The sequence below is a fragment of the Elephantulus edwardii genome, unplaced genomic scaffold (assembly GCF_000299155.1).
Source record: "Elephantulus edwardii isolate Elephantulus edwardi_28Jun2011 unplaced genomic scaffold, EleEdw1.0 scaffold00078, whole genome shotgun sequence".
NCBI lineage: Eukaryota > Metazoa > Chordata > Mammalia > Macroscelidea > Macroscelididae > Elephantulus > Elephantulus edwardii.
This window is the reverse complement of record NW_006399828.1, coordinates 2,472,973-2,495,404: the sequence shown is the minus strand read 5'-3', so window position 1 is coordinate 2,495,404 and position 22,432 is coordinate 2,472,973.

The following is a 22,432-nucleotide window of genomic DNA, read 5'->3' as shown; positions in this document are numbered from 1 at the left end:
TCCTTATATTCTCCCTCATCATTGTTCAGCTCTCTAGTGCATAGCAAGTGATTGCAAAGACCATGGCCTGTATCAGGTGCACCTTAGTCTCCAGAGTGACACCATTGCTCTTCTGTACTTTGGAGAGATCCCTAACAGCAGACTTTCCCATTGAAAGGCATCTTTTAATTTCCTGGTTGCTGGTTCCAAGAATGTTGACTGTGGAGCCAAGCAAACTAAAGTTTTTAACAATATGAATCTCTTCAGCATCCATCCTGATGCTACCAATTGACCCAGTGGTGAGAATCTTTGTTTTCTTGGTTTTGAGCCTCAATCCATATTGCAGGCTGCAGTCCTTGACCTGCAGCAAATGCTTTAGGTCTTCCTCAGTTTCAGTAAGCAGGATTGTGTCATCTGTGTAACACAGATTGTTGATGAATCTTCCTCCAATCTTGATGCCACACTTCTCATACAGCCCAGCCTCCTGGATAATCTGTTCTGCATATAGTTTAAAAAGGTATGGAGATAGGAGGATCTAAAATACTTGCTGCAGAAGATCAAGGACTTCAGTATAGATTACTTCTCAACATCAAGAAGACAAATATCCTTGTCACAGGATCAATACTCAACACCATGATAGATGGAAAAAGAAGTGAAGCTGTTAATGGTTTAATCTTAACACCCTTGTTACCAGCAGTGTGAAAATTAAGGGGTATATTGTACTGGGAGAGTCCATTGTCAGGGACCTTTCCATAATTCCAAAGAACAAAAATGGCAACTTGAATACTAAGGTGCATCTGATTCAGGCCATAGTCTTCTCACTTAGCTGCTAAGCAGAGGACAGCTAGACAATGAAAAGGGATGACAGAAGAAATGATGCCTTTTAATTGTGGTGCTAGAGAAGAGTACAGAATATTGCATGAACTAACAAAAGAACAAACAACTATGTCTTGGAGAAAGTGCAGCTGAGGTCTTTCCTAGAGGCAAAGATGGAAAAGCTTTGGCTCTAGTATTTTGGAAATATAGCTAAGTGAGGCTATTATATCTTGGAAAGGGATGTTGTGCTTGGAAAGATGAAGGATCAGGGAAGTAGAGAATCTAGAACCTAGGAGTAAAACCAGGGACTATACACTTCATCAGAGAAAAGCTTGGAAGAACTTTAGAAGCCCTAATCCACAGCATGAACAGTTTCCTAAGCACCCTGAAAAACCTACAAGCAGGAGAGGATAAAATAAGTGAATGGATCTTCCAAGAATCAAATCCCCATGCACATCAAAAAGCTCCAATAGGTAAAAAGGGAAGCCACAGACTGGGAAAAAAATATTTGATAACATGTCTGATAAGGGACTTATTTCTAGAATTTATAGAATACTCCAGCGCTTCAACAAGATAAACAGCCCAATCACAAAATGGACACCGAATATTAACAGACACTTCACCAAAGAAGACATTCAGATGGCAAACAAACACATGAAGAAATGTTCAAAATCCCTAGCTCTAAGAGAGATACAAATCAAATAGACTATGAGATATCATCTCACCGAAGTCAAAATAGCAAAATTTAACAGAACAGCAAGCAACAAATGCTGGTGAGGTTGTGGAGGCTTATTCACTGTTGGTGGGATTGTAAGATGGTGTAAGAAGGCAGTATGGGTCTTTCTCAGAAAGTTGGAAATAAAAATACATTTGATCCAACAATTGTACTACTGGGAATATACCCTGAAGGAACTAGAACTGCCATATATATGAACACCATGTTTGTTGCTGCATTGTTCACAACAGCAAAGAGATGGAAGCAACCCAAGTGTCCATCAATATATTAATAGATAGAGAATTTGTGGTATATTCACACAGCAGAATATTATGCAAATCAAGGAAAATCAAGAAACTCATAAAATATTTTACAAAATGGGTGGCCCTGGAGGACATTATGCTAAGTGAAATATCTCAGTCACAAAAGGACAAATATTGCATAATGCCCCTATAACAGGCCTGATACGGGTGTTGGGGGGAAACTAAGAAAGAGCAGATAAATAATGAACACTGCACTGAAATAGATGAGGGAAATAACTGTCTAAAAGAGATATATGATTAGGTATTATTTGCATGACAATAGTTCAGAATAAGAAGTACATAGAAACGTCGACTGGGGGGAGGGGAGGAAATTGTATAATAATGCAAGACTTTTTTTCCTCTTGGTCAAAATTTTCATTTTGATTGTATCCAGAATCAAATCCCATGAACGCAGTAGTCACCAACATATGCATTGGGAAAAATGGCTGGAAGAGACCTTATTAAATAGTTATAAAGCCAAAATTACACTTCGATTACTAAATCATGAATGATCCAGTTTATAGCATTTTTAAATGCATCATATATATTCAAAAGGTGGACAAGGAATAAAAAGAAAGTTTATTAATTATGGTGTTAGTGGATCATTTTCAAGAGTAAAGCGAACTGCAGGGGAAGGATAGGGAGGAAAATGTGCAACAATGAATAAGTGGAAATCCAGATTTTCTGTAAGCTTTTGTTAAAATATCAATTAAAATAAAAGTTATTTGAAGAAACAAACAAACCAAAAATGAAAGTCATGAGAAGAGAGAGGAAAAAAAAGTAGAACATAAAAAATGTCAGATTGACTAGTGGAACCCCTAAAATGGACTCTTCAAGTATGGAACCCTATCCACAGGTCAACTCTCAACTAAACAATAGATAATAAAATGAATATTCACACCAGGGAGCAATGTGCCCTTCAGTACAATCATATGAAACTGAAAGTTCACAAAGTAGGAAGAGGCAAGTGAGTAGGACAAGTAGAAACAGGGAGTCCAGGGAGGAAAGGGAAGGAATGCTGCGACATTAAAGGGATTGCAACCGATGCCATGGTGTATACATATGGTGTATAAATAGTAGAATGGAAAACTAATTATTTCAGTAGACTTTCACTCACACTATGGCTCCACAATCAACACTCTGGCACCAGCAGCCAGGTAGTTAAAAGAAGAATTGCAATGGGAAAGTCTGCTGTCAGGGATTCCTTCAAAGCACTGAAGAATAAGCAACAATGTCAATCTGGAGACTAAGGTGTGCCTGATTCAGGTCATAGTCTTTGTACTCACTTGCTACGCATCAGAGAATTGGACAATGACTAGAGCACAAAAGGAGAATTGATGCCTTTGAGCTGTGGTGCTGGAGAAGAGTATTGAATATACTATGGACTACTAAGAAAATGAGCAGGTTCAACCTGGAGAGGGTTAAACCAGGCTGCTGCTTGGAGGCAAGGATTCTGAGGGAGGCCTCATCTGACATACTTTGGACATGTTGCAAGGAGGGACATCATGCTTGGGAGGGTGAAGTGATAGCGCAGGAGAGGGAGACTCTATGAGGTAGATTGATTCAGTAACTGGGGTAATTGGGGTTAATGTGTCAGAGACATGAGATTGGCACAGGATAGAGCAGTTTAGGGCTGTTGTACATAGGGTTGTTATGAGTTGCAGGTGACTTGGTGGCACATAATAACAACAAAAACAAAAACAAAAACAACTGCGAGTTTTGGGGTTATTTTTGCTTTTGTTTCTAACAGGATGTCTGCTGTAGCTACTGTCTGTCTTCCTCTTTAGGAAGCATTATTTTTTTTTTAATTACTCTCAAGATTTTTTCATTTCTTTCTCTTTGATTTTGAAAATTATGTGCCTAGTTATATGGGGTTTATTCCCCCTCCTTTTTTTCTAATTAAATTTAGTCTTTCTGATGTTATTTGAGATTCCTCGATCCATTATTTTTGGTTGGTCTTTAACTTTAAAATAATAGTATGTTAATACCATTTTAAATTTTTCTTCACTGTCTCATTTATATTATTCTCCACTTTTTTTCTTTTTGTATTTCAGGTTTGAGAAGATTCTTTTGGCTTTTCTTTAAGTTCACTTGTTCTTTTCTGATCCATTTTCCTTATACTGATAAATCTACCAAATAATTTTTAAATTTCTGTGTCATTTTCCTATCTGGCATTTAATTTTAATCATTTTCTAGATTTTTCCCCCTCTGTAAACATTATCTGCTTTTTTTAGTATAGTGGTGTTAAGGGTTTATTGTTCAAATGGCTTCCCTAGCCATCGATTGACATGTGAATGGGAACAAAAATGCAAATAGGGCCTATTAGCCTAGCCTCAAAGGGATTGGCTAGTCTCTCCATTAGATTAACTGGAACCAGAAAAAGAATGGGAGAATCTGACCACCAAAAAGAATCAGCAATGGTCGTATATGACTATCTCCATGCGGCCCTTGCTATTTGACATGTATGTTATTTTTTTTTCTTAATGTCCTTAATATATTAACCATAAACTTAAACTTAATGCCATTGAGTTATTTTTTACTCTCTTTAAGACAAAGTTGAAGTGCCTTATGAAATTTCCAAGGCTGTAAATCTTTTTTTGTTTCACCTTTATCATGTTTAATGCCTGATGAGTTCTACCTGCTATAGTTTAGATTGTTGTTGTTGTTATGTGCCGTCCAGTCGTTTGCGACTCATAGCGACCCTATGTATAACAGCCCTAAACCGTGCTCTATCCTGTGCCAATTGCATTGCCTCTGACACACCCATCCCGATTACCCCAGTCACTGAATCAATCCACCTCATAGAGGGTCTTCCCCTCCTGCGCTGTCCCTCTACCTTACCAAGCATGATGTCCCTCTCCAAGGACCTGTCTCTCCTTACAACATGTCCAAAGTATGTCAGATGAAGCCCCAGAATCCTTGCCTCCAAGGAGTAGTCTGGTTTAACCCTCTCTAGGATGGATCTGTTTGTTTCCTTGGCAGTCTATGGAACACTCAATACTCTTCTCCAGCACCACAGCTCAAAGGTGTCAATTCTCCTTCTATCCTCCTTAGTCATTGTCCAACTCTCTGATGCATAACAAGTGATTAGCACCCTTTTAAATACTAAACCTAGAGTTTTTCAAAGAAATTAACTCTGCTCATAGGGTGATTTGTGTCATGTTTGAATCTAATACATGCTTTCACCCTAGATTGCATTTTATTCTTGCCTCTGAGCATAATTGGATCTTGTTTTGTTTTGTTTTGTTTTTTCTTGTTATTGAAAACTAGGCAGGATATATTGGGCAATAGGAATTGAGATAAATATATTTCAGCATGAAGATTTATGATAATCTGACTAGGAGTTGAATTATATTTAAGACTTGCTGTAGTTGTAGGTACCTAGGGCTTGAAATTTCTTTAGTGTCCATTTGTTTCCATCTTCTCTGTTCACTTGGGGCTTCCCATAGAATTTTTCCTCACCTAAAATTTGTGTTTTCAGCTAGATCAGCTGTAATATATTTTTATTATTCTGGTGTTCTCTTGATGTAATGGTGAATGAGATTCATTCTCCAACATTATGATTAAATCTTTATTTTTAGTTATTGTGTGCTCCACGACTGTGCTATGTACAGGTTTCCCCTCATTTAAGTGCAACAGGAAGACTGCATGTAGCTGGAAAGGTAGAAATGCCTTTTTCTCAATTGGTACAAGCTTGGATAAAGTCTTCTCCTTGGCACTATATGTTTTTGTGGAAAAAGTTATGGGTATTTTTGACAATGCTATTTCTGGAATTTTTTTCTTTTATGTTTGACCATAGAAAATGGGATTAGTACAAGTAAATCCATTGACTGTGGGGTCTTTTAAATAACTGAAACCCTCTGGAGATTCTGATTTTTTTTTCTTCTAGGACATGTTGTGAGGAGAGACTGGTCCTTAGAGAGGGACATCATGCTTGGGAGGGTGGAGGGATGGCGCAGGAGAGGAAGGCCCTCTATGAGGTGGATTGATTCAGTGACTGGGATAATTGGGATGGGAGTGTCAGAGACAGTGCGATTGGCACAGGACAGGGCGGAGTTTAGGGCTGTTGTACATAGGGTCGCTATGAGTCGCAAACGACTCGACGGCACATAACAACAACAACAACAATCTAGTCTGTTGTTAGGTGCCATTGAGTCGAGTACAACTCATAGTGACCCTATGAACAACAGATCTGAACCCTGTCCTGTCCTGTGCCAGTCTCACAATCTCTGAAATATTTGATCATCACTATGCCAATCTATTTCATTGAGGGTTTTCTCCTCTTTCTATGAACCTCCACTTTTCCAAGCATGATGTTAGCTGTCCACTAGCATCTCCTAACAATGTGCCCCAAGACATCAGATGAAGCTTTGCCATACTCACCACTGGTCCAATAGATAATATTGTGATAGATGGAGAAAGAAATGAAATTGTCAACAATTTTGTTTTACCTGGATTCACAATCAACACCCTTGGTACCAGCAGTCATGAAATAAAAAGGCACCTTGCATTAAGAAACTCTATTATCAAAGACCTCTCTAAAATATTAAGGAGCAGTGATGTCAGTTTAAAGACTGAGGTGCACCTGATGCATACCATGGACTTTTCAATCAAGTCAAGTCCAGCTCCCAGACATTTATTAAAATTACCATTAAGGTTTTTTTCTTACTACTTCTTTGCCTCCATAAACTAGTGTATGATTCAATTAGTTGCTTATGACTGTATCTCTTTAAATTAATATCCAGATTTTGTTGTGGTAATATGCTCTGTACCATTTATTCTCTGTTGGTAGGTGGCATTGGGTCAAGTGCAACTCATAGCAAACTTATGAACAACAGAACTGAACCCTGTCCTATCCTGTTCCATCTGCCGTCTCTGACACACTTGAACCCATTGCTGCAGTCATTATGTCAATCCACCTGTTTGAGGGTCTTCCTCTCCATCACCATCTCTTTACTTTTTCAAGTATGATGCCTCTCTCCAAGAAACAGCCTTTGTTATTAACATACTGGAAGTATGTGAGATAAAACTTTATCATCATTGTCTCTAACGTACACTCTCTATCTTTTCAAATATATAACTGTTTGTTGCTTTGACAGTTCACGGGATATTCCGTACTCTTCTTTAATAGCACAGTTCAAAGGCATCACTTCTCCATCATGGACAAGAAAACTCTTGATTTTTTATTTGCTTAGTTTTTCATTGTAAATAGAGCAGACAACTTCTAAGTTCTTTAAAAAATCACAACTGAATCTGGAATTCTGATAATATAAATACTTAATTTAACTAATGAAAGCTGTAGCTCATAATAGTAGATATTTTTCAAATACTAATTAAGTATCTGAAATAGGACACTCTGATGACCTAGTGGAAAGAAACGAACACTGCAATTTCCGAGGCACACAGTTCAAATCACCAACTGCTTGGAAGAAGGAGGATGGACAATCTCTTGTGCCATCTAAAATCTGCAGGAGAATCATCTGTAGATCAGTTCCAACTCTATGGTACACAACAACAACACAGCCAAAAATAGGACAAATGCTTCCAAACAACACAAAAGATACTCAGAAATTATGCAAATGTTTAATAACATCCAGCTCAGATACTGTCTCAGAGTTATTGGTTAACTATGAGGATCAATTCAAATCCAACAATTGCTCCTTGGAAGGATGTGTATTCTCCTCCCATGTGATTTACCTACTGGAGGGTCAGCTATGGGTTGGTTCCAACTTGATAACACATTAGCATCAACAACAATTAGGATAAGAGTAGTTAAAGCTTGTTCATGAATGTTATCTTTGCTGTTTTTGTTGTTAGTTGCCAATGAATCAGATCTGAACTTTGCCCTTTGCTGTAGATTAGGTTGAAAAGTGTGAAGATAATGCTTCCACATTGACTTTTCTTTTTGTACTGACCAGGTGCTAAGTTTCCTCTCCTTTTGATCAGCACATTCTTTCCTTAGATAGATTTAGGTAATGACCTTTTGGTGAGCTATTTCTAGAATAGCTGGTCTCTTGTATGGCTTATTATGTGAATTATCATGATTTAATAGAGATTAGATAATCATAGTACTTTATTTATTTGTATTTATTATGTCTTGAACAGAATAACACCAAACTTCACTATTGTTGAGTTTATTCTCATTCATGGTCACTCTCCTTTGAGTTGTAAATATAAAGAGAATATTGTCTCATCTTCATCTCAGAGTAGTTGCTGGGCTCAAACGATCGACCTTGCAGTTAGCAGTCTAGCCTCTTATCCCACTAGTATAAGTATACACTCTGGTCTTCCTTTCTCTGATTACTGGAAACAGGCTAGTTATGCTGATGATAAGATATTAATATTACATTACCCACATGCTATTTTCCACATTAGGCTGCCTCACTGTCCCTTAGACTCTCTTGAGACAATGGATGAAACCCAAATTTTCAAAATAATCTGAAGCCTTAAATTTGTTTCAAGTTTGAAGGTTGTTTTAAATTGCATCATTCCTGCTTTTTTTCTTCTTTCTGCCTCATCAAGTGGGTGACTATGACCCAAAGGGAGCTGGCAAGTTGCTTGTGGACAGACTAAAGCACAAATGTTAGTTCCTCCAAAACAAAGATGCCTAGGATGAAGCAGCGGGGGTCAAAACTTTTCAACCTAAATAAAATAGTTGTTGACAGTTTACTTAGAAGAGAAATGAGTAAGTTTAACAGGACCTACAGTAACCCTGTTGGCTTTTTCATAGTATACAGAGAATTACAGAAATATGTAAATGCGAGGAGTCTATTTTAATAAGCTCTTTTTAAAGGTATGAATGTGTCCTTTTGATGGGAAGAATAAAAATGAAACATAATTAAGTTGACTGCTCTGAAAGAACCCACATTTCTACCTTGGGCTATGTTGAAATGCTCTGCCTGAATTACACAGTTTGATTTACTCAAGAAAATTGCCTTTATAGTACTTTTAGAAAAAGAAAGTATAGAAACTAATGTCATGACCTTAAATAAGAATTGTAAATCTAATGAGAGCCTATTTGAATGTTAAAATATGATTTAGTTGATGTATATTAAAGTAATTATTAAAACTAAAACATAAGGAAGTTGGTATTTGAAATAAGATGAAGTCTTTGAAAATAGTCTGATTTATAAATCAGAATATTAACTTTAGAAGGTATATTCATTTTAAAAATTATTGTACATGTCTGCACTATTGTAGCTTTTTTCCCTGTGGAGTAAGTATCATCAATAGATCTGAAACATACTTAAATTTGGGATAACTAGCATCACATTAAATTTAGGGTTATAATACCTCTGTCACCTTTACCACAACATTACTGTAACCAGAGTCCCGATTGCAGAACTGTGTGACTGAGTCTCACTTGTACTCCAGTGTAACTTTTCCATTTTTATCTTCCAATCCTTCAGCATGTAGATTGTTCTTAACCTAATCAGTCTTCAAATCACTATGCTCCTTCTCATGAATTTCTGCCCCTTCTACCCAATGCACTTGAACTTCCTCTGACTCTTTTTCTCAACGTCCACTCAACCTCCTTATTTAGATAGAAAGTCTGGTCCTAGGAACATGCGCTTGATGGTCAGTAGTCAATTGGATATTACAGTTGAGTATGTTGTTATTGTTGTGCGCCATCAAGTCAGAATCAAGCCATTGCTGGATGCTCCAGTGACTTTTCAGAGACAGTAAATTGCATGGAAAGAGACGATCTTTCTTTCACAGAGCAGCTGGTGAAGTAGAACCATGTGCCTATGAGACTGTAGCACAATTTCTTACCACAAGACCACCAGAGCTTCCTGGCTGAATATAGATGTACTATTATACAGCCTACTGATAAGAAAATGCACTGCAATTCTGAAGGCCCAAGATTTGAATCAACTGGCTGTTTTGCAGGAGAAGGTGGGCAATCCTCTCCTTTTTATTAATTACCTCTAAAAATTTACTGAAAGGTTAGCTATGGGTTGGTTGTGATGATAGCACACAACAACAATAACTATATAATTCAGACATATTTTACTAAAAAATATTTTAGGAAATTTCAGACATGAAAAAATAGAAACTAATTCTATAATGGGATTTAAAATTTGAGTGAATCTTTGTTGTTACTGTTAGATTCAGTCAAGTCTGATAAAAATTCAATAGCCCTATGAATAAGTAGCACAATGAAACTCTACCAGAGCCTTCACCATCCTTAAAATCTCTGCTTTACACAGACTTGTTGGATATTTTTTTTAGTATTTATTTTTTTCATTGTTGTACATTTTCTTTCCCCATCCCACCACATAATGTAGCCTTGTTCCAGGAAGACCCTCAATTAGATCAGTCATTAAATCAATCCGTCTAATTGAGGGTCTTCCTCTCATGCATTGTCCCTCCACTCTCCAAAGTATAACATCCTTCTCCAATGACTCATCCTTTTTTGCAACATGTTCAAAGTATATCAGATGAAGCTTCAGAATTCTTGCCTCCAAGGAGCAGCCTGGCTTCACCCTCTCCAGGACAAATTTGTTTGTTCTCCTAGAAGTCCATGGTATATTCAATACCCTTCTCCAGCACCACAGCTCAAAGCATCAATTTTCCTTCTATCATCTGTAGTCATCACCCAGCTCTCTGATGCATAGCATGCAATTGTGAAAACCATGGCCTGGATCAGGTGCACCTTAGTTTCCAGACTGGCATCATTGCTCTTCAGTACTTTGGAGAGGTCTTTGACAGAAGATTTTCCCAATACAATTCATCTTTTAATTTCCTGGCTGCTGGTACCAAGAATGTTGATTATAGAGAAAAGCAAACTAAAGCTATTAACAATCTCAGTCTCTTCACCATCTTTCATGATGCTGCCAATCGACCCATTGGTGAGAATCTTTGTTTTCTTGATGTTGAGCTTCAATCAATATTGAAGGCTGCCTTTAGTGTGATATATATATATATATATCTCCCCCTTTTTCCATTGTGTTCCCAACCCCTTTGTCTGTCCTATTTTATAACAGAGGTGTTATGCAGTGTTTGTTCTTTTGTGAATGAAATAGTTTACTCAACATAATATTCTTGAGGCTCCCTACATGTGTAATGTTTTACAAGTTCATTGTTTTTTAATGTAGTGTAATATTCCGTTGTTTGAATGTACCATAGTTTTTCCATCCATTAATTTGTTGATGGCACTTGGGCTGCTTTCATCTCTTTATTAATGTGAATAACACAGCAATAAACATGGCTGTACATACATCTCTTTTCATTGTGGCTCTGTTTCTTTATGGTATTTTCTCAGTAGTGGAATTGTTTGTTCAAATGATATTTCTATTTCTGTTTGAGAAAGTGCCATACTGAGTTTCATAGCAGCTGTACCATTTTACAAGAGTTCCAAATCTGCACAACCTCACCAGCATTTGTTGTTTGATATTCTGCTGAAGAAGATATTCAGCTGGAGAGGGGGAAAACATAACATAACAAAACACAACACACACACACATCAAGAAAAGGTCAAAATCCCTAGCTCTCAGAGAGATGCAAATTAGATCCATTATTGAAGTCATTAGGGAAACTGATGTTTGCTTTTATCTCTTTCACCCTCTATTTTTCCAGGCTTCTTTTCTGTGACATATTCCTCTTGATAGTATGTTCACCATAAGTCTTATCATTCTTGTTTCTGAAGAATACTCTGACTACATTTATCCAAGATAGATGTGTTTGCTTTTTTGACAGTCCATGAAATATTCTTTGCCAACACCACAGCTCAAGGCATCAAATTTTTCTTAATTATAATCTTCACATGTATATGGACTACTCGAAAGTGCAATGGCTTGAGTTAGGTGCACCTCAATCTTATGATTATTAAGTAATATAATTGCTCATTAGAACTTTGAGGTCATGCTTTACAGAAAATTTGCACATTGCAATATATAATTTTTGATTGGGTTTGTTTGTTTGTTTGTTTGTTTTGGTGCATGGATGCTAACTGTGGATCCTAGAAAAATTCAACCCTTGACAGCTTCAAACTTCTCCCTTTTTATCATGATGTTGCTTATTGGTCCAGATTTGAGAATTTTGGTTTTCTTTATGTTGAGGAATAATCCATTCTGAAGTCCACAATCTTTGAACTCCATCAATACATATTCCAAATTTCCTTTATTTTCTGAAAGCAAGGTTGTATTGTCTGTGTTGCAGGTTGTTGATGAGTCTCCCTCCATTCCTGATTTCACATTACTCTTTATTTGACTCAGTTTCTTAGTTTATTTGCTCAGAATGCAAACTGAATAGGCGTAGTAAAAGGATACATCACTGACATACACACTTCCTGTCTTTAAACTACACAGTATCCAATTTTGCTATTTAATAAAGCTTCTTGGTCATATGCAGAGTTTGTGTCAGCTCATTTTACTGTTGTTGAGTTCTTGTTCATGTCAATGTTATCTATAATTTATTATGATCTGTAGAGTTGAATACACTTGCATAGTCAAAGCAACATAAGTAAACATCTTCCTAGTATCCTTTACTTTCAGCCAACACCCATCTGACACAGAGATAGAATAGCCCTAGTTCTATGATGTCATCTGACTCCAGTTGAAACAATAATGTATAATTTATTATAGTGGTAACTGAAAGAAAAGTCAGTGATTCAAATCCACAAACTTCTCCAGGAGAGATGCATAAGTAGGCTCTTCTTAGAAAGATTTACAGCCTTGGAAGCTCAATGGAGACTTTCCCTGGGTTGAAATCTACTAAGTAACAACAGTATGCTTGGAAATCAGGAAAACTATTATTTGTTTTGGGAAATAAACAGCTTTTAAAGAAGGTGAAACCTCAGCAATAAAACAAACAAAGAATAAAAATATGACTTGTATGATCTTTTAAGTTAAAGTTTTGTCAACTGAAACAAAAGTTTGTATCTTGGGATGGTTCAAAAAGTAAACTACTCTGTACATTAATACAGATATTAATTGACTACACTTTCAGTTCTTTCACCTTCATAGATTGTATTTATTTTGTAGATACAGAGTTTAAGTTCTATGTGGCTTTATTATTTTTTCTCTTGAAAATAAAATTTGGAGTATGATCTCAAGAAAAATTGTGTAAAATGGTGAGGATTAAAACAATATGCAATGAATTGATGAACAAACATTGTGTGTATTGTAGTTAATGTTATGAAAAAATATGCATGAATGAGTGAAAAAAGAATTTATTTTCATTTTACCCAAATCAATACAAATGATATATAATCTATGTATATTCTTAAAACTCACAGTAGATTTGAAATAGAAACTTCAAAGAGCCAAGCTTGCTTTTCCCTTTACATAGAAGGGAAAACTATAAAAAAGGGTAGTAATATATTTAGAGCAAACAAAAAAAATGGATTGATATAGAGCTATTAAACTTTGCAATTTATAATTTTGTTTTTTAGTAGGACCATAAGGAAAGATATATTTTTACAGTGAAGATCCACTTTACTCTTAAGGAAATGACTATTTCTTTTGTGCATCTTGTAAAATTTTACTCTTGGTGTTACACTGAAGACTTAGCAAAGGATTAATATAGAAAAGAAAGCAACCTATGCATTAGTTTCCTAGGGCTGTGGTTTTTAAAAGCCATAAATTGGGTGGCGTAAAATAACAGACTTTTTTTTTTCTCTCAGTTTGCAGTTTAAGAAATTGCAAATCAAATTGTCAGCAAGGCCATATTCTCTCTGAAAGTTCTAGGAATAGATCTTTTTGTAACCCCTCCTAGATTCTGGTATGCTCTGATAATATTGGAAGTTTCTCCTCTTGTCATCCTCTTTTTCATGTTTATGGCTCTTTTTAAAGCGTAAATCATGATGAATTAGGGACTACCCAACTCCTGTATGACCTGATTTTAATTAATAAAATCTTCAAACATACTATTTACAAGCAGAAGCACTTCCACAGTATTCCAACAATTGCAAATACAACAGTGGAAGCTGTAGCCATCAATGTGGGAGGTGTGTGCCCAGGAAATGTGATATATTATAGAAAAGATATTACAATATTCAGTATAGAAAAAGAGAGTATTTGAGAGGCTATTATTATGGGGAACATTTAGGAACACAGCGGAAGTAGAAATGGAGAAGTTAACTTCTGCAAATCTGTGAGGCCCAAGGCAATATAATTTGAAAGCTTAATGAAAATGTAGCATTCATTTGAAATCACAACTAGTGATGTATGAAACTTTGAGTTTTAATTATCTTTTTCTGGACTGATTACCATGCTTTTGTCTTAGTTCCAGACTTATGTTTCCATGTCAAAGCCTCTATTAGTTCGCTTTAGATGCACTTATTTCCAAGTAGTCAAATGAAAATAGATATTTTTATTCTAGCTTTTCAGTGAAATGTATTTTTTTAAAAAATATATTTATATAATGAAGTTTAGGAAAATTAATTACGATGCATTCTGAGTTTATACTTCAATTTAAGGCTATAGTGTGACTTACATAGAAGTATGTTGTTGCTGTTATGTGCCATCGAGTCACTTGCGACTCATAGCGACCCTATGTACAACAGCCCTCAACTCTGCTCTGTCCTGTGCCAATTGCACTGTCTCCGAAACTCCAATCCCGATTATCCCAGTCGCTGAATCAATCCACCTCATAGAGGGCCTACCCCTCCTGCGCCGTCCCTCCACCTCCCAAGCATGATGACCTTCTCCAAGGACCGGTCTCTCCTCACAACATGTCCAAAGTATGTTAGACGGAGCCTCAGAATCTTTGCCTCCAAGGAGCCACCCGGTTTAACCCTTTCCAGGGCAAATCTGTTTGTTTTCCTAGCAATCCATGGTATTCTCAATACTCTTCTCCAGCACCACAGCTCAAAGGCATCAATTCTCTTTCTATCCTCTTTGGTCATTGTCCAACTCTCTGATGCATAACAAGTGATTGCGAAGACCATGACCTATATCAGACGCACCTTAGTCTCCAAAGAGACACCATTGCTCTTCAGTACTTTGGAGAGGTCCCTAACAGCAGACTTTCCCATGGCAATTTCCTGACTGCTGGTGCCAAGACTGTTGACTGTGGAGCCAAGCAAACTAAAGCTGTGTACAATCTCAGTCTCTTCACCATCCATCCTGATGTTGCCAATTGGTCCAGTGGTGAGAATCTTTGTCTTCTTGACATTGAGCCTCAATCCATATTGTAGGCTGCAGTCCTTGACGCTCTGCAGCAGGTGCTTCAGGTCCTCTTCAGTTTCAGCAAGCAAGGTTGTGTCATCTGCATAACGCAGATTGTTGATAAATCATCCACCGATCTTGACCCCACATTTCTCCTCATAGAGCCCCGCCTCCTGGATAATCTGTTCTGCATATAGGTTGAAAAGGTATGGAGATAGGATGCATCCCTGGCGTACGCCCTTCCCAATTTTGAACCATGCAGTGTTCCCTTGCTCTGTTCTGATGACTTTTAGAAGGGGTCGTGGTACTAGGGATATTGTAGCTGATGTTAGATGGATCTTAGCTGAAAGCAGAGAATACCAGAGGAATGTCTATCTGTGTTTCATTGATTATGCAAAGGCATTTGACTGTGTGGATCATAACAAACTGTGGCTGACTCTGAGAAGAATGGGAATCCCAGAACACTTGATCGTTCAAATGCGAAACCTATACTTGGACCAGGAGGCAGTCGTCAGAACAGAGCAAGGGAACACAGCAAGGTTACATACAAGTATAGATGGAAATACTATTTTCTGTGAAAGCTTCTATGACTCCTTTCAGGAGAACGAATATTTATTCTTATGATGATCCATGTAACGTTTGCATCTCTTTTTTGACGACAGCCACCTGGCCAAGTGATGGAAGAGATCGATAATACGTTTCCATTCCAAAGAAAGGTGACCCAATGGAGTGTGGAAATTATCGAAACATATCATAAATATCACATAGAAGCAAGATTCTGCAGAAAATTATACAGAAACGACTGGAGAAGTATGTCAACAGAAAACTGCCAGATGTGCAGGATGGGTTTAGAAGAGGTCGTGGTACTAGGAATATTATAGCAAATATTAGATGGATCTTGGCAGGAAGCAAAGGGTACCAGAAGAATGTCTATCTGTGCTTCATTGACTGTGCGAGGCTTTTGACTGTGTGGATCACAACAAGCTATGGCTGACTCTGAGAAGAATCGGAATCCCAGAACATTTCATAGTTCTTATGCAAAATGTATACTTGGACCAAGAGGCATTTGTCAGAACAAAGCAAGGAGACACTGCATGGTTCAAAATCAGGAAGAGTGTCCACCAGGGATTTATTCTGTCTCCATACCTTTTCAATCTGTATGCAGAACAGATCATCTGAGATGCTGGGCTGTATGAGGAGGAATGTGGCATCAGGATTGGTGGAAGAGTCATCAACAGCCTGTCTTATGGAGATGACACAACCCTGCTTTCTGAAACTGAGGAAGACCTGAAGGACTTGGTGTAGAAGGCCAAGGACTGCAGCCTTCAATATGGATTGAAGCTCAACATCAAGAAAACAAAGATTCTCACCACTCGGTCAGTATGGATGGTGAAAAGATTGAGATAGTGAACAGTTTTAGTTTGCTTAGCTCCACAGTCAACACTCTTTGTTCCAGCAGCCAGGAAATCAAGAAATGAATTGCATTGGGAAAGTCAGCTGTCAGGGACCTCTCCAGAGTACTAAAGAGCAATGATATCAGGCTGGAGAGTAAGGTGCACCTCAGCTGGGCCATAGTCTTCACAATTGTATTCTATGTGTTGGAGAATGGAAATCCAAAATCTCTGTAAACTCTCATTAAAACTGATATTAAAAAACTATATTTAAAACACCCCTATCACTATGACAATAACATTTCCATGTGTCTATTATATCTAAGTAAATGCTGAGAAATTTAGCATACTATAAAAACCTTAATTACAGAGTTAGCCTGTTAATTATTAGTTATGGGATAGAAGCAGAATATTTTTGTTTCTTTCAAAGAGATTATAAAGAGACATGACAAAAGTTGCTGGTGATGCTATGGGATATTAAAAATGGAATTAGAATGTGTTTAATTAGCTGTCACCTTACTAACCTTTTGCTCATTTAGATGAAGTTCTGATGCACTTCCCAGAGCTCACAGCCAAACTGGGGGCATTGCAAGAATATTCATTTATTCACAAAAGAACTATATGTTGTCAGTGGAATGCAGCTACTAACAGCAAAAGAAATGGAAAGAAAGGAGGAAGTAAAGACAAAATTGAATTTTTAGAACTCTGTCAACTTGTCACAGATTCATATTTTCCCACAGCCAGCTAAAGCTTTATCTCTGCAATGCACAATTTTAATTTCTTCTGTAATATAGAAATTGAACAATTCATAACTTGACATAAAATCCTTGACCAATTGTGTTTTGAAAGAAAGTTTTTTTGGGTTTTTTTAGGTTTGAAACCTTTGGGGACAGGGATTATTTTACCTTTTCAAACGGAGCAATCCCTGGTTAGCTGTAAATACTTGATGAATATTCATTAAATAAAGTAATTAATTTTGTATTTCCTCATTGACTTCTTCATGTCTGATATTGTGGCCTATATGAACAAAAGCATTTGTTTCTTATCTTGCTTTTATCTCTTTAAAATCAATATACAGTATGCAATATTTTAGAACTAAAAGCTTGGCAACTATTCCTAAATCACAATTTTATGAAATTATAGTTGCTTGAGCTTTTATTTGCATGGTAATGAGTACTTTAGTTTTATAATAGAAACAATCATTAATTGATAACTTTTGTTTTAAAGTTAATAAATAAGCAAGAAGAATATATTTTAAGGATATCTAAATCTAATACAATATACAATGCATGAGTTATGATTTGTACTTTCTCACAAATATAGTGTACTTCACATTCCCACTGTTTCATTGTTTTACATTTTAAGTTGTATGAGCTTTTGTACAGCATTTATCTTTAGATAAGTCTGTCTGTATGATGGCTGTGGTAGAGAGGAATTTTGCAGAAGAATCTGAACAATAGCAAGCCTCATTCTGTGGAGGAATATTCAGTAATTGTTTGAAAAGATTATAAAAAGTGAAGGTATTATATTTCCTCTGAAAACCATCTCAGATGATACCAATGAAGGGAGTTAGCTAAATTTATTTAACAGAGATTTCTATGGCAAGGGCAGAGATTGCACACAGAGTGAAAAAAGCTGCAATAGAAGAGAGAAGCACTGTTGAAACAGAGAGCATAGAATACAGAAAGATCATATTGACTGTTTCCATTACATACTCAGTAGGTTAGACCCATAGCTCAGCTTCAAACTTCTGTCCTGTGATGACTTCATTCTACTGGACAGGTGAAAACTTCACCTCAGACCTCAGGAGAGGACGGTTTCATGGACCATAGGATAATAACTTCGTGGAATATAACATTCATAGAATATTAAAAGGAGCACCACTAATACTTTTCAGAGCTTGGACAGAGAAGAACAAGATGCAGCAAAGATTTCCAAGGGCTTTTTGTTTCTGGGTTTAGCATTAATTTTAGAAAAATACAAGTGTTATGTTGGAGCTGGCAGGTATTGGCCTATGAGACTCATTTGTCGCACATACATAGCACTGTGTTCAATTATGTGATGCTGAAATAACTTGAAATTGACCAGAATGGGAATATATATAACAAAATGACAATTGCTACTGGTTTTCCAATATGTTGTTATTTTTGTTATGTCCCGCTGAGTTGCCTGTGACTGATAGCAACCCTATGTACAACACCTCTGAAGCCTGCCCTGTCCTGAGCCAATCTCACTGACTCTGACACACCTATACTCATTGCCCCAGTAACTGTATCAATCCATCTCATCTGGGTCTTCCTCTCCTAGCTGTTCCTCCACCCTTCCAAGCATTATGTCTTTCTCCAAGGACAGGTCCCTCCTGGCCACATGCCTAGATGGACTTTGAAAAACTTTGTTTCACCATCTCCAAGACAGACATACCTATGTGTTCTCCTGCTGGTCCATGGTTTGTTAAAGTATCTCCTCCAGCACCATGACTACAAGCCATATATTCTTTTTCTGTCATCCTTAGTCATTGTCCAGCTCTCTGATGCAAGACCATGGACTGGATTATGCACACCTTAATTTCTAGACTGACATTGTTTCTTTTCAGTACTTTGTAGAAGTTCCTGACAGCACATTTTCCTAATGCAATTCATCTTTCAATTTCAAGAGTGTTGATTGTGGAGCTGAGCAAACTGTAATTGTTAACAACCTTAATTTATTCTCCATCTATCACAGTGATGCCAATTGGCCCAGTGGTGATAATTTTTGTCTTTTTGATGTTGAACTTCAATACATATTGAAGACTATAGTTCTTTACCTTCTGCAGCAAGTACTCAAGTCCTTCTCACCTTCAGCAAGCAAAGTTGTGTCATCTGCATAACAGATTGTTGATGAGTCTTGCTCCAATCCTGATGGCACATTCCTCCTCATAGAGCCCAGCTTCCTAAATAATATGTTATGTATACAGATTGAAAAGGTATGGGGACAGGATAGATCCCTGACATAGACCTTTCCTGAATTTGAACCATGCAGTATTTCCTTGTTCTGTTCTGAGCACTACTTCCTGTTCCAAGTATAGGTGTCACATAAGCACAATCAAGTGTTCTGGGATTCCTATTTTTTTCTCAAGGTTAGCCACACTTGTTGTGATCTACACAGACATTTCTCTGGTATTCTTTGTTTTCTGCCAAGATCTATCTGACATTGGAGATAATGTCTCTGGTGCCACGACTTCTTTTAAACCCAGTTTGTATTTCTGGTAGTTCTCTGTCAATGTATTGGTCCAGTAATTTTTGGATCATCTTCAGCAGGATTTTGCTTTTGTGTGTTATTTGCGATATTGTTGAATAATTTCCAATATAACAGTGCCAAAATATGAAAACTTAGAACCTTGACATTGAAATTATTTATTCATTCTACCTCTTCCAATTTTCAAAGCTCATCCTTTTCTTTCCATTCTGGTCCTCCTATCTACAGGATAAAATGCACTCTCATTAGCTTCATATACAATGCACATTATGTTTCCTCCCCACTTGTTTCCCAACTGCTATCGTATGTATAACCTTGCTTGCTGAAAGTGAGGAGGACTTAAAAAGCTCGCTGCAGAAGATCAGGGGCAACAGTCTTTTACATGGATTACACATCAGTATCAAGAAAACAAAGGTCCTCACCTCTGAGCCAACAGGCAACATTGTGAGAGATTGAGAAATGATTAAAATTATTAATGGTTTCATCTTGCTTGGATCCACCATGAATACCCTTGGTATCAGCAGTCAGCAATCAGGAGACACATTACGTTGGCAAGTCAGCTGTCAGAGCTCTCTCCAAAATACTGAAGAACAACGGTGTCTATTTGAAGGTCAAAGCATGTCTGATTCAGGCGGTCTTTTAAATTACTTGCTATGCATCTGGACGAGGATGAGAAGAACTGATGCCTTACTATGTAATGTTTTACAAATTCATAATTTTTCAATGCTGTGTAATATTCTATTGTGTGAATGTACTATAGTTTTTCTATCCATTTGTTTGTTAATGGACATTTAGGCCACTTTATTCTCTTTGATATTGTTTGAATAATGGAGCAATAAATATAGATCTACATACATCTCTTTTGAGTCACACCTCTGATTTCTTTAGCACATGTTCCCAGTAGTGGGATAGCTAGGGCAAATGGTATTTCCATTTCCAACTTTTTGAAAAGTACAATGCAGCTTTCCATAGTGGTAGTACCACCATTTAAAATTCCCAACATAAATGAGTCTGGAAGACATTATCCTGAGTAAACATCTCAGTCACGAAAGGACAACTACTATACAACACTGCTATTATATAATGGTACTGACACAGGAGTGGAAAAGAGTTGAAAAGCGGACATATAATGATTATTTCAATGGAACAGACAGGGAAAGACTGTCTGAAAAGAATGTATGGTTGAGCCTTATATGTACAACATTTAACAGTAAGGATAATAGATGTATTACAAAGTGAGCTGGAGGGAGGGAAATGGTTAAGGAGGGAGGAAAATGCACAAGAATGAAAGACTGTAAAGCCAACCTTTCTTTAAACTTTATTAAAACCACAATTTAAAAAGAAAATAAAAGGAATTGATGACTTTGAGTTGTGGTCTTGGAGAAGAATACTGAATATATCATGGCCTTTCAAAAGAGCAAAGATATATGTCTTAAAGGAAGTAAACTCAGAATACCACTTGGAGGTAAGGATGACAAAGCTTCATTTCACATACTTTGGACAAGTTGCTAAGAGGGCTATTCCTTGGAAAGGGACATCATGTTTGGAAAGACTGAAGGTCAATGAAATAAAGAAAGAACCCTGATGAGATAGATTGATACAGTGACTGCAGCAGGTTCATCAAGTGTGTCAGAGATTATGAGGATGACAAAAGATAGGTCTGTTATTCATAGTCATTTTTGTCATACTGGACTTGACAACTCCTAAAAACAACAACAATATTTTCTCCCTTTGTGGACTTTTACACTTGCTGTTATCTCTGCTTAAAATTATTGTCTTTTATCTTTTCTGCTCATCAAACACTGATCAGTCCTTATAATTCAGCTTCAACATCACTCCTTAGGAGAATATTTTCTTTACCTCTTCCAGATTCACTATGACTTGGATTAGTTTCTTGCTCTGTGATCTTATTGTATTCTCTGATTACCTTTATTGAACCATATGAATATAATGGAGTCTGTATTAGTTTCCTACTGCTGCTGTAATAAATTACAACAAATTTACTGCCTTAAAATAGCGTAATGTAATACTTGACCCTTCTGAAGATGGCCCAAGGCCTTACCCACCATACCAGTTTGGCTGGTGGTGGTGGTGGTGGTGAGGTGCTGGAGGGGGAGGAGAGGGTAAAGCAGCAGGGTGCTGGCTGTGGGGGGAAGGGAAACAGGATGCAACCACCAAAGCAGGGGTAGGACCAACCCCAAATCTGCCAACTGTGTAATAGGTAGGGGTCTTTCATATGTTATTTTGGATAAAATACTTATCTGTCAGTTATTGTTCTAAAGCTGAGCATCCAAATTAAGATAGTCTAGGGAGAAGGACTGATCATCCTCTTCTGAAATAACAGGCCATCAATAACTCCATGCCCCAAAAAGCACAGTTAGACTAGTCTAGCAGATATGATACCGGATACTGAGTCTTTCTACTAGGAAACACAAAAGAGGAGGAACAGTTACAAATAGATATAAGTTATTGAAATGTGAGAAGTATGAACATAGGAAATTTGGACACTGTTAATGAAGAAATGTAACACATAAATATTGACATACTAGGCATTGGCAAAAAAAAAATTGATTGGTGTGTGACACCTTGAATCAATCATACAACCTACTATCCTGGAAAGGAAAAACGAGAAAAAACAGGGTCACATTCATTGATAAAAAGACCATTTTTAGATCCTTCTTGAAATACAAAAACAGGTTTGAGACTGAACACAAATGAACAAAGACCACAACAGCTATGGGTATATAACAAAAATATCATCCATGAAGAATGCATAAGGTCATTAAAAAGACAGAGGAGGAAGAAAAGATCAAGATGGATGTGAGAAAAGACTCTAAATATTACACTATAATACCAAAAAGTCAAAGTAAAGGGAAGAAATCA